Genomic DNA, 12,538 nt, shown 5'->3' with positions numbered 1-12,538 from the left:
TGTTTAAGAATATAAGGTCCACAAGTATATGATCCATCAATGTATAAGATCCACAAACAACGTATATGATACATCAAACGTATAAGGTCCACAAACGTATAAGTCTAGTTTCACGTGTAACCTTATCAACGTATAAGACTATTTCCATGTGTAACCCCATCAGCGTATAAGATCAACATCCATATAAGTTCGTTTAACGTATGTGTCCAGTTAATTGAAGATGAATGGATAAGCATAGAAACGGATAAGTAATTTGATCTTATACGCTGTATAAGTCACACAAACTTATACGCTGTATAAGTTCATCAAACTTATAGGTTTTACAGTCAAACTAGATCAAACAACAATTGAACAATTCATACAGTAACGGACGAGGATGTTTGGTCCAACATATTCGGAATAACATCTTAAACTACAAACAAACCAAACCCCTTTGAATACAAATCCGCTTAAGTCTAATTAAGACCTGAGATTAAAAAGTTACTGTTCATCGCTAAAAACCATTCACAATTCTGTCATACAAACTTGAATTTATACTTTGAATGATACTTGTAGTATGTGAATCAACCACAAGTACAACGAGAAATCAATAACACAGTTATACGGACAAATAGATCACCGTGTAAGTTCTCAAAAAGTTTATGTGTTTGAACAATAATGAAAACATGGCGGTATAACTTCCTTATATATAAATAATTATATGCCCGTAAAAGCTTTTGACTTATACGCCGTATAAGTCAAGCAACATAAACGCCCATATAAGTTCATCATTTTGATTACGATCCGTCTCTCGTTCTTTCACCATTAAAATTCAACAAATTTCACACATACGATTCCGATCAAGTCCAAACTAATGAACTTGACGAATCCTTTGAAAATTAGAACCACTTTTGCTTTTCTTTTTAAACAACCAATTTCACATATTTTTGAATTTAATCAAGTCCAAGTTAATGACCTCGATCAATTCATTAAAGAATTTTATTCCCTATTTTGAATAATTTTGTCAGAAAACAACCTCTCGATTCCGATTCTTGGATATCCAAGCCCGAATCACCTTTCACCAAAGTCGAAAATAACTCAGAAATGTAAAATCTTTTTGGTTTTAGAAAGAAAAGATGTAAACAAGAAAAAATATATCAAACTAAGAACGAATAACAAATAAAATGAAACACATTTGTGAGTTGAGCAAGGAATCATATTGATTAATTCGTTCTTCCATCACGGTTTTCGGTTTTATTAGTCTAATGTTAAGCCGGTTATGGAAATTGTTGTCCACGTAAACTTTTGTAACAAAAGATTCAGAGACATCAGTGATATGATTAAGTTTAATTAAGCACATAATATCAGAACATGATCAGTTTCCAATCATGATTCAGGCTTATTTTTATTTTACATATCACCCCAACTTGACTTAATTCTTGGAACCAACAGATCAAAACTTTTAAAAATTATAACTTTTTGCAATCATAGCAACGGATTTGCGTTTGTTATTGTTGTCGTTTTGAGAATGAGTATGGGTAAATGAATTTTATTTATTAGCGAAGAAGTTAATGAAAAATATTGAATTGATTGCATTTTTGTTTTGAAAATTGAGTTGATATTTTAGAGATCGCAGGAGCTATCTCCTTAACTATCATATGGCCATGATGCGGTTATATAAAATAAATGATTGATGTGGTGTAATATTGAGAAAACATTCTATGATTAATAAAGATGTGATTTAATGAGAAGATTGGATAGCTGTGTAGATTTCATATTAGTTATTTGTGTCAAACGAAACTTAGTTATAGTGATGGTTATTCATAACTTAAGGATAAGTTAGAATCTAAATTGAAGTTAATGAGTTAATTTGATGAGTGAATGAGTTTTATCAAAGTTTGACATGTTTTAAAAAATTAAAATTTGGAGTTGAATACTTGAAATATGTTTAATAGTTTATGTATATGATACCATGAGTATAAGAAAGTCATTCGATTATTAAATTGTGCAATAATATTATTTAAATTTCTTGATATTTCAAAAATATAATAATGCGATAAGATGAATAAGTGAAAACCAATTTAATAATAAAGTGTAAATTGTTTTGATTGGCTTGTGATAATTGAGTCTTAATGAAGGGTTTGTATCCGATTAAGAGAATAATGGTCTTCGAAGGACGATTGAGGATATCGTGGTTTGTGGAGGTCCGTTCTTTGGGATCTCCAATGGAGGTTGGCATCACTTCCGACTCGTTATGGGGGGTTGGGTCTCTGTTCGGCCAAGGATGTATCTACATATGCTTTTGTGGCTTCGAGAGCACAGTCGTGGTGTTTGCAAGACCATATTCTTTGGGGCTATGATATTTATGGGTTGGACTCTGATTATGGGTGTGCGATGGATCGTTTACGTACTTCACTTCAAGATTTTGATCTTAGCGGGTTCTCTAATAAGGACACCGCCCCCCGCCCCCCTAAATCCCAACATGTTGTGGCGAGTGCCTTATTTAGTGAAATCATCAAGAGTTTAGAAGTGAAGTTTGATCTATCCCCTTGCCAAAAGGCGGTGTTTGAATGCCTTCGGGCTCCTCGGGCTCAGGATTTTCCGACGGCCATCCCCATTGAAGGATTAGGCCAACGTATGTCGGGTTTGGAGTATCGGGCTATCCTTAAGTACCGGTTACTGATCCCTATGTTCCCGACTGATGAACCTTGCCCAATTTGTCGCAAGGTCTGTTTGGATTCTTTTGGTGACCATGTGGTGCATTGTAAAGAATTCCCTGGCTTTAAATACAGACATGATTTGGTTAGGGATGTTCTGTGTGACGTTCTTAAACGGGCAGGGATTTCTGCTAAAAGGAGGCCCCTGTTAACTTTCTCATCGATCCTCTTGAAGGGAGGTCTACTTTACGGCCAGCTGATATTCTTGTGTTCGGATGGGCAGGGGGGAAACACGCCTGTGTGGATCTTACAGAAGTGTCTCCTCTTGTTGGGCTCAGGGACCGTGGGTTTGTTGTGGGTCAGGCTACGTTGAAGGCTAAATCGGGCAAAGTTGCTAAACACGAGAAACTTGTTTAGATAATCAACATGTCTTTCTACCATTTGCCTTTGATACATTTGGTTTTCTGCCCCAGAGGCTGTGAAATTTTTGAGTAGGGTTCAACGCGTCGTACTCGGAACCTCTTCAGCTTCTAGGTCCCAAAGCTTCGTTTTCAGCAGGATTAGTTTTGCTATTCAAAAGGGGGTTACGGCGCAGCTTGTTGCCCGTTTGCCTGTCACTTTATTGTAATCGTTTTATAGTAAATTATATATAAAATCAAAAAAAAGAGAGAGAGAGAATAAATATGTTTTGTGTGTATAAATAGATCGAATAAATATATCTGAATTCAAAAATGATTTGGTAAGTAAGAAATTGATTAATTTCATAACTGAATAATAGATAATTAAATAATTAAATCAAATCATAAATCGTTTCGTATTAAATCAAATGAACAAACAAATAAACAAATAACGAATGTTCTTCGATATGTTGGGTTTCCCATGAGCTTGCCATGGCATTTTGTTTCCCCACCTTATTAGCATACCAAAACCAAGACAAATGTGTGACTTGGCCTCCCATGAGTATTTCATGGCAATTTGAAAGGCCAACCTTAATTAGCGAATTAACGAATCAATGGAGTTTGTCAGCCCATTAGCGTTACATGGCGATTTAACCAACCAAACTAAGTAGAATAAACGAACTCAAGCATAAGTAGTTAAAACATGTCGTGTATCACCACGGATGATAATATTCCAACAAAATAACGTAAATATAGCAAATTGTAAAAATGTATAGTTGGCGTATACATGGTGTCCCATGGGTTTTACACCCGACTATACATTTTAAAAACAATAAAACACAATAACGGGCGTAACCGTTTAACCGATTACGTTAAACGCTTAAATTGTCGGTCGCATGATAATTTACACTATGGCGGGGAATCTTGTCACACACCTAGTTTTAAGTGAAAAAGAGAAAAAAAAAGCTAGGAAATTGTTAAGGAAATTCCTGGCAATAAAATGCAATCTAATAAAGTTAAATAAAAAAATATTTTTGGGATTGAGTCGTAGACTCGGAGTTATAAAAATATTTTGAGAATGAGACTAGTCTCGGAGTAATAAAATTATTAGGATGGTGAAGCATAGCTTCAGAGTTGTGTGTGCATGACAATAAAATAAACAATTAACTTAGCAGTTAAATAAGTACCTAATCTAGCAAGTAATTACGTAAGCTATAAAAAATCAAATAGAATACATCAGGTAGACGAATAAGCACGTATGGGGCTCTTAAGAATGTTACTAAGGCTCCACTAACGATCTATCTTAAACCTTCGGCTCTGATACCAATCTGTCACACCCCAAACTAAGGCGGAAATGCTGGGGCGTAAGCTGGTTGCTCACAGCTCTCAATGTACTATCATGCAATAAATAAAATGACTATATCTATTTATTTGATTTAAATATTCAAAAAAATCCAAGTAAACATAGTTCATACTTTAGAAATAAAGCAAACAAATAATTTAAATTAAGCTAGTATTGATTTATTCTTGATAATTTCTTCCAACTTAAATTCTCCACTAAGTCTTCACCAAATCTTGGTACCAGTTCAAACAATTAACTGCATATGCGTATAAAATAGCACTGTTTGTCAACAACACAGGTTGAGTGAGTAAAACACCAATTTAAGACACTACAATAATAATATATAATAAATAAAGAAAGCTGCAAACTGTTCCTGTGAGATAAGCAATTTAATCATAGCATATAAACAAATCAATCAAACGCACTTAACTTGGGATGTGTCGGTAGGCTCAGCCTTGAAAATGAAAGGGCAAATTTGATAAAACGGTTAAACGAAAATCTTTTGTGGGTAAAGTGTTTTGTCCGTGGAAAATAAGCAATGAAAGGTCGGGCCATACTCAAGCCTCAAATTTTGGTCTGAAAAAGTGGAAATATCATGAGTTTTAAAAATTTGAATACCTTATCATATGATGCTTGGGTAGGTTTAACGTTAGAGTATGCCGTGTAGCCTATGATATAATCTTAAACTGCTAGTTTAGTGTTTTACACCTCATTGGCGTATGGTTTTATAACCTTAAATCCTGTATTGATGGGATGCTTCGGGTCCGGAGACCATGGGTCTGTATGCAATCTATTTATCTGGGTATTCACAATTCCTAAGTGGGGTTGTGGATATTTAAAATAAAGCCAAAGAGCAAACCATTATAATTCTATAAACATGATCACAAAAAGTACAAAACTACAAATACACTACAGACTTGATCATCCACGCTGTTAGCCATGTGGGGTCCCCTTGCTCGCGTCTCATTACCATTAAGAAACGGACCACAAGGGACACGCTACATGTAAGCCCTACAGATGAAATTTTGCATACTCACCTATGGTGATGGATTTGGGGTATTGCTTGATAACGGGGGTATGTCATGTTGTGGGGAACACTAGCTATAAATAAATTGAACCTTAATCGTATCTAATGGCTGCTTGGTAGACTTTGATGCTTAAGCTTAGGTGGATAAACAATACCCTTGATCGTCTTAGCTATTCATAAATATTGAGCAACAAAGTTTTAAATCTGCTAACTTTGAGGTTTAAGTCAATTGGGGTGGTCTAGTCCGGTAAAAGCTGAAAATAAGCGGGTCTTAATTGTGTAAACCACTAAGTAATATTATTGTCGGATCTTATTTGTCCAGGTAAAGATTAAGGCATGGGTTTAGGTGGACAACAATATCGACGATCGCGGTTTTTGCGTTTTTCTGAGCTTTAAAATCTAACCTATATGTTTGATTTGACTTTGATTTTCCGATTCTGATCCAACTGCAGTCAAATCTTTTTCAGAGACGAAAAAGTCTTAAGTGTGGGGATGTTTGATGTGTAGTAAAACACACTTACTTTCCTTATGATTTTATCATGGTTTTTTTGCTTAAATGTTTATTTTATGAAAGTATTGGGGGTTAAGTGCAATAATTTACAAAGTTTAAATGTTAATTGTAGGTTTATGAAATATGGTGAAAAAAGAGTTAATTTGTAAGATTCTAGAGGTCTTTTTGGTCAAGTTTTAAAGCTACAACTCAAGGCCCAACCCAAGCCCACAAGTTAGAAGCCTTGCATGATATTATATTAAGTTAATTAATTAAATTCTCAGCCATTATCCAGCCCTAAAAACCGAAAAAAAAACCCTAACTCCTATTCAAGAGTTCCGATCGGCTGCAGCAAAGAAGGAAGGAAAAAGAAGAAAAGTCAGCGGCTGTGGTGGCTGTGACGGCTGGAGAGGAGGAAGAACACCAAGGAGACTCTTGTGCAGCTGCTAGGCATCAAATACATTCATAAACTCAGCCATATAACCCTAAGTAATCATCTTTAAACTTTGTTTATTGTTCAAGAACCCTAACTAGTTAAATTGATCTTTTTCTTTGTATTGTTTTGCAAGTAATTGATTGTTTGACTTTGATTTAGTTATTCTTGGATCTTGAATGAGTTTGATTATGTTTATTTTGATGTTTATGATGTTTTACTTGAATGTTAATGGCTGCCCAAAATTAATGAGTAGCTAATCTTGTTTGTTCTACCTAGGTTTGATGAATGTTGTTAGGTTTTGACTAGTAATATGGATTGTTAATGATCATGGCTTAAATTTTTATTGTAAAGTTTGATTTAATAGTAAATTAGACAGTGTTTGGTGGCTGTGTTTTGTTTGATTATACCTAATAACCTCGTGCTTTAATTAATTGAATTGGTTTTGATTAGTTGCTGCATGTTTAAGGCTCTTTACTTTGTGTTTAGGGTTTGTTTGCGGGGTGTACAACCGTAGGGATAAGTGGGTAAATTAATTAAATAAAATCAGTTGTGAAACACCTTCTTAGAGACCGAGAGGTGATAAGAAGTAAACTCGTCTCATTACTTTTACTTGTTAGAATTAAGATCGCGCGAGAGCGGGTTTTGTTCTTGTCGGTTTTGGGTGTTTGAGCGATTAGTTGGTCTAGTTTAAGTTAAGTTGAATTGTTCCTCTATCCTTGGTTGCGTAGTATTCATCTCCATTAGGCTAGTGTGTCGGTGAGACCGAGAGGTGAGTCGGCATTAGAACAACGTTAATAATTTGTTTTCACGGTTTGTTCTTAAAATCAACTAAGATAAGTTAGAGTTTGTTAGTGAGACCGAGAGGTGATCTGACCTTCTTGAGCGAACCTTAGTTGTGTCATCCTTTAGAACCGGTGTCGTGAGAGTTTTTCAATCCATTGTCTTGTCATCTCTTTCAATATGATTCTTACATAGGTAGACGTTTTTATCACTGCAGTCAAAGTTTCCGAAGTTTTGTTAAAAGTTTTCATTTAGTTAAGTTAAGTAGTTAAATTAAATAAAAAAAATCAATTAAATATTTTGGTGAGTCTTGGTTAGAGTTTAGTAATTATAAACGTTTTCACGTGTCTTCGAGTTCGATATCCGAACTTTCCTCATCTGTGTTATACGCGATCGGTACACTTGCCGTTTGTGTGAACTAGGATAGATTGTTTGGTTTTTTAAACCTTAGTTGCGTCTTGTTTTATATATATATATATATATATATATACATATATATATATATATATATTTTCGCACATCAAGTTTCTGGCGCCGTTGCCGGGGACACGGTTTGAGGCGTATTAAGAACGACTCAAGGTAGGACTTGCCTTGTTTACTACTTGTCTTTCTTATTTGTTTTGTTTGTTAGTTTAAAATAGTTTAGCTAATTATAGTTTCTTTTATTTATTTTAATAGTTGTATGCGACGTACTCGATCTCTAGGACCACCAGAAGTTGAAGGATTTCCCGAACTAGAGAGAGAGCTTCTTGAGAGACGTCGTACCAAACCGTCTTCCAGTTCATCTACATCCGTCGGTAATACGTTCTCTTCTCCTACTTTTTCTGAACCCGTCATTAGGGATAGGATAATGGGCGACGCGAATCCACCACCGAGGAGGACAGTTGCAGACCGGGCCCGTCCGGTCGATGCTGGCGCGAGATCCAGCATTGCTCCACCAGCTATAGGAGTTCAAACGACTTGGCAGATTCCATCTAATGTTCTGAACACGATTGCTCATTCTGCTCAATTTCACGGGTTACTCCATGAGAACCCACGTGCTCATATCACTCGCATCACACGAATTTGCGACACGTTTCATCTTGCTGGCGTATCCGAAGACGCCATAAAACTCCAAATCTTTCCATTTTCACTCGTTGATCATGCGAGTCTGTGGCTTGAGTCCCTCCCACAGGGATCCATTGCTACTTGGGCTGCCATGCAGACCCAATTTCATGAAAAATACGATCCTCCGGCTATGGCCGCTCGTTTGCGTAACCAAATTCATTCTTTCCATATGGAGGACACTGAGAGCTTCTACGAGGCGTGGGAAAGGTTCAAAAATCTACTTGCGTTATGTCCAAACCACGGCCTACAAGACTGGGCGGTTGTTGAGAAGTTCTACAACGGAGTGACGTACGCAACTAAGAGTATGCTCGACACAACTGCAGGAGGTAACCTACTGACAACGAAGGATACAGATGAGTGCATTGCCTTGTTTAACGGTTTAGCCATGAGTGGATACCAGCGACCACCAGTTAAGAGTACGAAAACCGTCGATTCTCTATCACGCGGCATGCATTCGGTCGACACGAGCACCGCATTTGCGGCACAAGTTGAAGCGTTAGTAAAGATCGTGAAGGACTTGCAGGTGAAAAGTAAGTTATGCAAGATCTGTAGAGGGGGACATGATACTGTTCAGTGCCCGGTAGGTTTCCAGGAGGAGGCAGTCGACTTCGTTAATAATCCAAACCGAAATCAACATTCTTTCAATTCTTATAATTTGGGGTGGAGAGGTAACCAAAATTCCAACTGAAGGAACGGAAATCAGTCCGGCTTCCAGCAACGTCAGAGCCTATTCCAGGATTCCGGTGAGGGAACGAGTAGTGGGGAGAAGAAGCCAACGTTAGAGGAGATGATGGCACAGCAGACATAGATGCTGTCGCAACTCATGACTCGAGAGGACTCCCGTCACGAAGAAACTCAAGAGAAATTCCGGGAGCACGAGTCATTCATGAGAAATCAAGGAGCATCAATTCAAAATCTTGAGCGTCAGATGGGAGAGATAGCAAGTCGTCTAAATGAGAGGTCACCAGGTACACTTCCAAGTAACACTGAACAAAATCCGAAGGCGTTCGCGAAGGCTGTGACGACAAGGAGCGGTGCAGGGGCACGTAGCGAGCCCGTGATTCAAGAGGCGACGAGAGGAGTCGTTAACGAGCCTGCGGTAGATGTAGAGGAGCAGGTAGACGAGGAGATTCAGTTGGAATCTCCACCGGCCAAGGTGCATCAGAGGCACAGCCCCGGAAGTTCAGCATAGGCCGAGAACCAACCATTACCCAACACACCACCGAGAGTCTACAAACCTAGACTCCCATTTCCCGGGAGAGTCCGTGGGGATAGAGACGAGGAGCAGAACTCCAAATTTCTTGATCTTCTGAAGCAACTTCATCTTAATATTCCTTTCCTTGAGGCACTTACGCAAATGCCCAAATACGCAAAGTTTCTTAAGGATATTCTTTCGAACAAAGAGAAGTTAGCCGAAGTCTCTTCCATTCCTCTGAGTGCTGGTTGCTCTGCAGTCTTGCAGAGAAAGTTACCAGAAAAGATGTCCGATCCTGGGAGTTTCACAATTCCCTGCATCTTGAGTGATAATACGGTCGTCCATGCGCTGGCAGATCTTGGTGCCAGTATTAATCTCATGCCATATTCCGTGTATCACAAGTTGGGACTAGGCGAACTGAGGCCTACCCGTATGAGTATCCAGCTTGTTGATCGTTCTGTGAAATACCCCCGAGAGGTGGTCGAGAACATGCTTGTTCGTGTCGACAAGTTCATCTTCCCGGTGGACTTTGTCATCGTGGACATGAACGATGACGATAGTGTCCCACTCATCTTGGGCCGACCATTCCTTGCCACTGCACAGGCATTGATCGATGTCTGTGAGGGTAAATTAATCTTAAGAGTTGGGGATGAGAACGTCACCTTTGACGTTCGATAGTCACTGAAACACCCCAAGTCTGCTGATGACTCCTTATACTTCATTGATACCATCATGGAGCATGTCGGGGAGTTTCTCAGCGAAATTTGTGGAGGATCTGCCTCCGACACCCAGATTCTAGATAGGGAGATTCCAGAGATTGAAATGGTTGCCGTAACCAATCAGTCCTTAAATGACGACACCGAGTCGCATACCCCAGAATCTGGCGTGTCTGCTGAGATCGTAGGAGACGATCCGATGGACCGACCATCGGTCGAGAGTCCTCCTCTTTTCTTAGAGCTTAAGGATTTACCTTCCCATCTTTATTATGCATTTTTAGATGAAGAGAGGAAGCTTCCGGTTATCATTGCAACTGCGTTGACCGAGGTCGAGAAGGAGAAGTTGTTGAGGGTGCTACGAGAGCACAAGGAGGCTATTGCTTGGAAGATTATCGACATCAAGGGTATCAACCCGTCGTTTTGCACTCATAAAATCCTCATGGAGGAAAATTTTCAAAACTGTCGTCCAGCCGCAACGGCAGCTTAATCCGAAAATGCAAGAGGTCGTAAAGAAGGAGATCATTAAACTCCTTGATGCGGGGATCATTTTCCCCATTTCTGATAGTGCTTGGGTGAGTCCAGTCCAAGTGGTTCCTAAAAAGGGTGGCATGACTGTCGTCACCAATGAGAGGAACGAGCTTATTCCCACGAGGACTGTGACGGGATGGCGAGTCTGCATCGACTATCGCCAACTGAATGATACTACTAGGAAAGACCACTTTCCTCACCCATTCATTGATCAGATGTTAGAGCGTTTAGCAGGTCAGCAGTACTACTGCTTCCTAGATGGGTTCTCCGGGTACTTCCAGGTTCCGATAGCTCCCGACGACCAGGAGAAAACCACTTTCACCTGCCCTTACGGAACGTTTGCTTACAAACATATGCCGTTCGGACTTTGTAACGCTCCGGCCCCATTCCAGAGGTGTATGGTGGCCATTTTCCATGATATGATCGAGGACTCCATGGAGGTGTTCATGGAAGATTTTTCCGTATTTGGGAGTACCTTCGATCATTGTTTATCAAATCTCGAGAGGATGATGTCCCGCTGCGTTGACACCAACCTAGTCCTTAACTGGGAAAAATGTCATTTCATGGTTCGCGAGGGCATTGTTCTAGGTCATCGAATCTCAAGTGTGGGGATAGAGGTTGACCGGGCAAAGGTCGAGACCATTTCTAATCTTCCCCCGCCTACTTCTGTGAGATCAATTCGTAGCTTTCTAGGTCATGCCGGGTTCTACCGCCGCTTCATCAAAGATTTTTCTAAAATCGCGAGACCCATGACCAAACTTTTGGAGAAGGATGCTCCATTTGTTTTTTCTGAGCAGTGTATCGAGGCGTTTGATCTTCTAAAAGACAAACTCGTTAACGCCCCAATCATGGTTGCTCCCGACTGGTCGTTACCATTCGAGTTGATGTGTGACGCGAGCGACTTCGCAGTCGGAGCGGTTCTTGGACAACGGAAGGATAAGCATTTCCATCCGATCTACTATGCGAGCCGGACCTTAAATGGCGCACAGGAAAGCTATTCCACCACCGAAAAAGAGCGTTTAGCTGTGGTGTTCGCTTTCGACAAATTTAGGTCCTATCTAGTTTTGTCCAAAACGATTGTTTATACGTATCATGCCGCTATTAGATATCTTTTCAGCAAGCAGGATGCTAAGCCTCGTCTTATCCGATGGATCCTGTTGCTTCAAGAGTTCGATATAAAGATCCGTGATAAAAAAGGAGGCCGAGAATGTGGCGGCTGATCACCTTTCACGTCTAGAGGGAGTTGATTTAGGAGATTCGGGAGTTAGGATCGACGATCGTTTTCCGACGGAGAGTCTGATGTTTGCTACTGCACAAGAGGAAGGTTTTCCATGGTTTGCTGATTTCGCGAACTATCTTGCTGACGGATACCTCCCAAAAATGCCTTACCAGCAAAAGAAGAAATTCTTTGCTGACATCAAATTTTACCTTTGGGACGATCCATATCTTTTCCGCATTGGTGCTGATCAGCTTATTAGAAGGGGTGTAGATGTCAAGGAAGGATGGCAAATTTTGAGCCACTGTCACGTGGGACCGACTGGAGGTCACCACGGTGTGAGTTCTACGGCAAAGAAAGTCTTTGATTCTGGTTTTTACTGGCCGTCTATCTTTAAGGATGCTCATATGTTCGTTAAGAGTTGTGATCGTTGCCAGCGTGTCGGTAATATTTCTTCGCGAAACGAAATGCCCCAGAATGCCATTCAGGTTTGTGAGGTTTTTGATATTTGGGGTATTGATTTCATGGGACCGTTTCCATCTTCGCGTGGAAACAAATACATATTCGTGGCCGTCGATTACGTGTCTAAGTGGGTTGAGGCCAAAGCTCTACCCACCAATGATGCCCGAGTGGTAGTCTGTTTTCTGAAAAGGCTATTTACTCGTTT

Source organism: Bidens hawaiensis, unplaced genomic scaffold (assembly GCF_021521415.1).
Source record: "Bidens hawaiensis isolate Kalapana, Puna unplaced genomic scaffold, B.hawaiensis_p1.1 tig00014429_1, whole genome shotgun sequence".
Taxonomy (NCBI): domain Eukaryota; kingdom Viridiplantae; phylum Streptophyta; class Magnoliopsida; order Asterales; family Asteraceae; genus Bidens; species Bidens hawaiensis.
The sequence above is the reverse complement of the archived record's forward strand: the minus strand, read 5'-3'. Positions refer to the sequence as shown.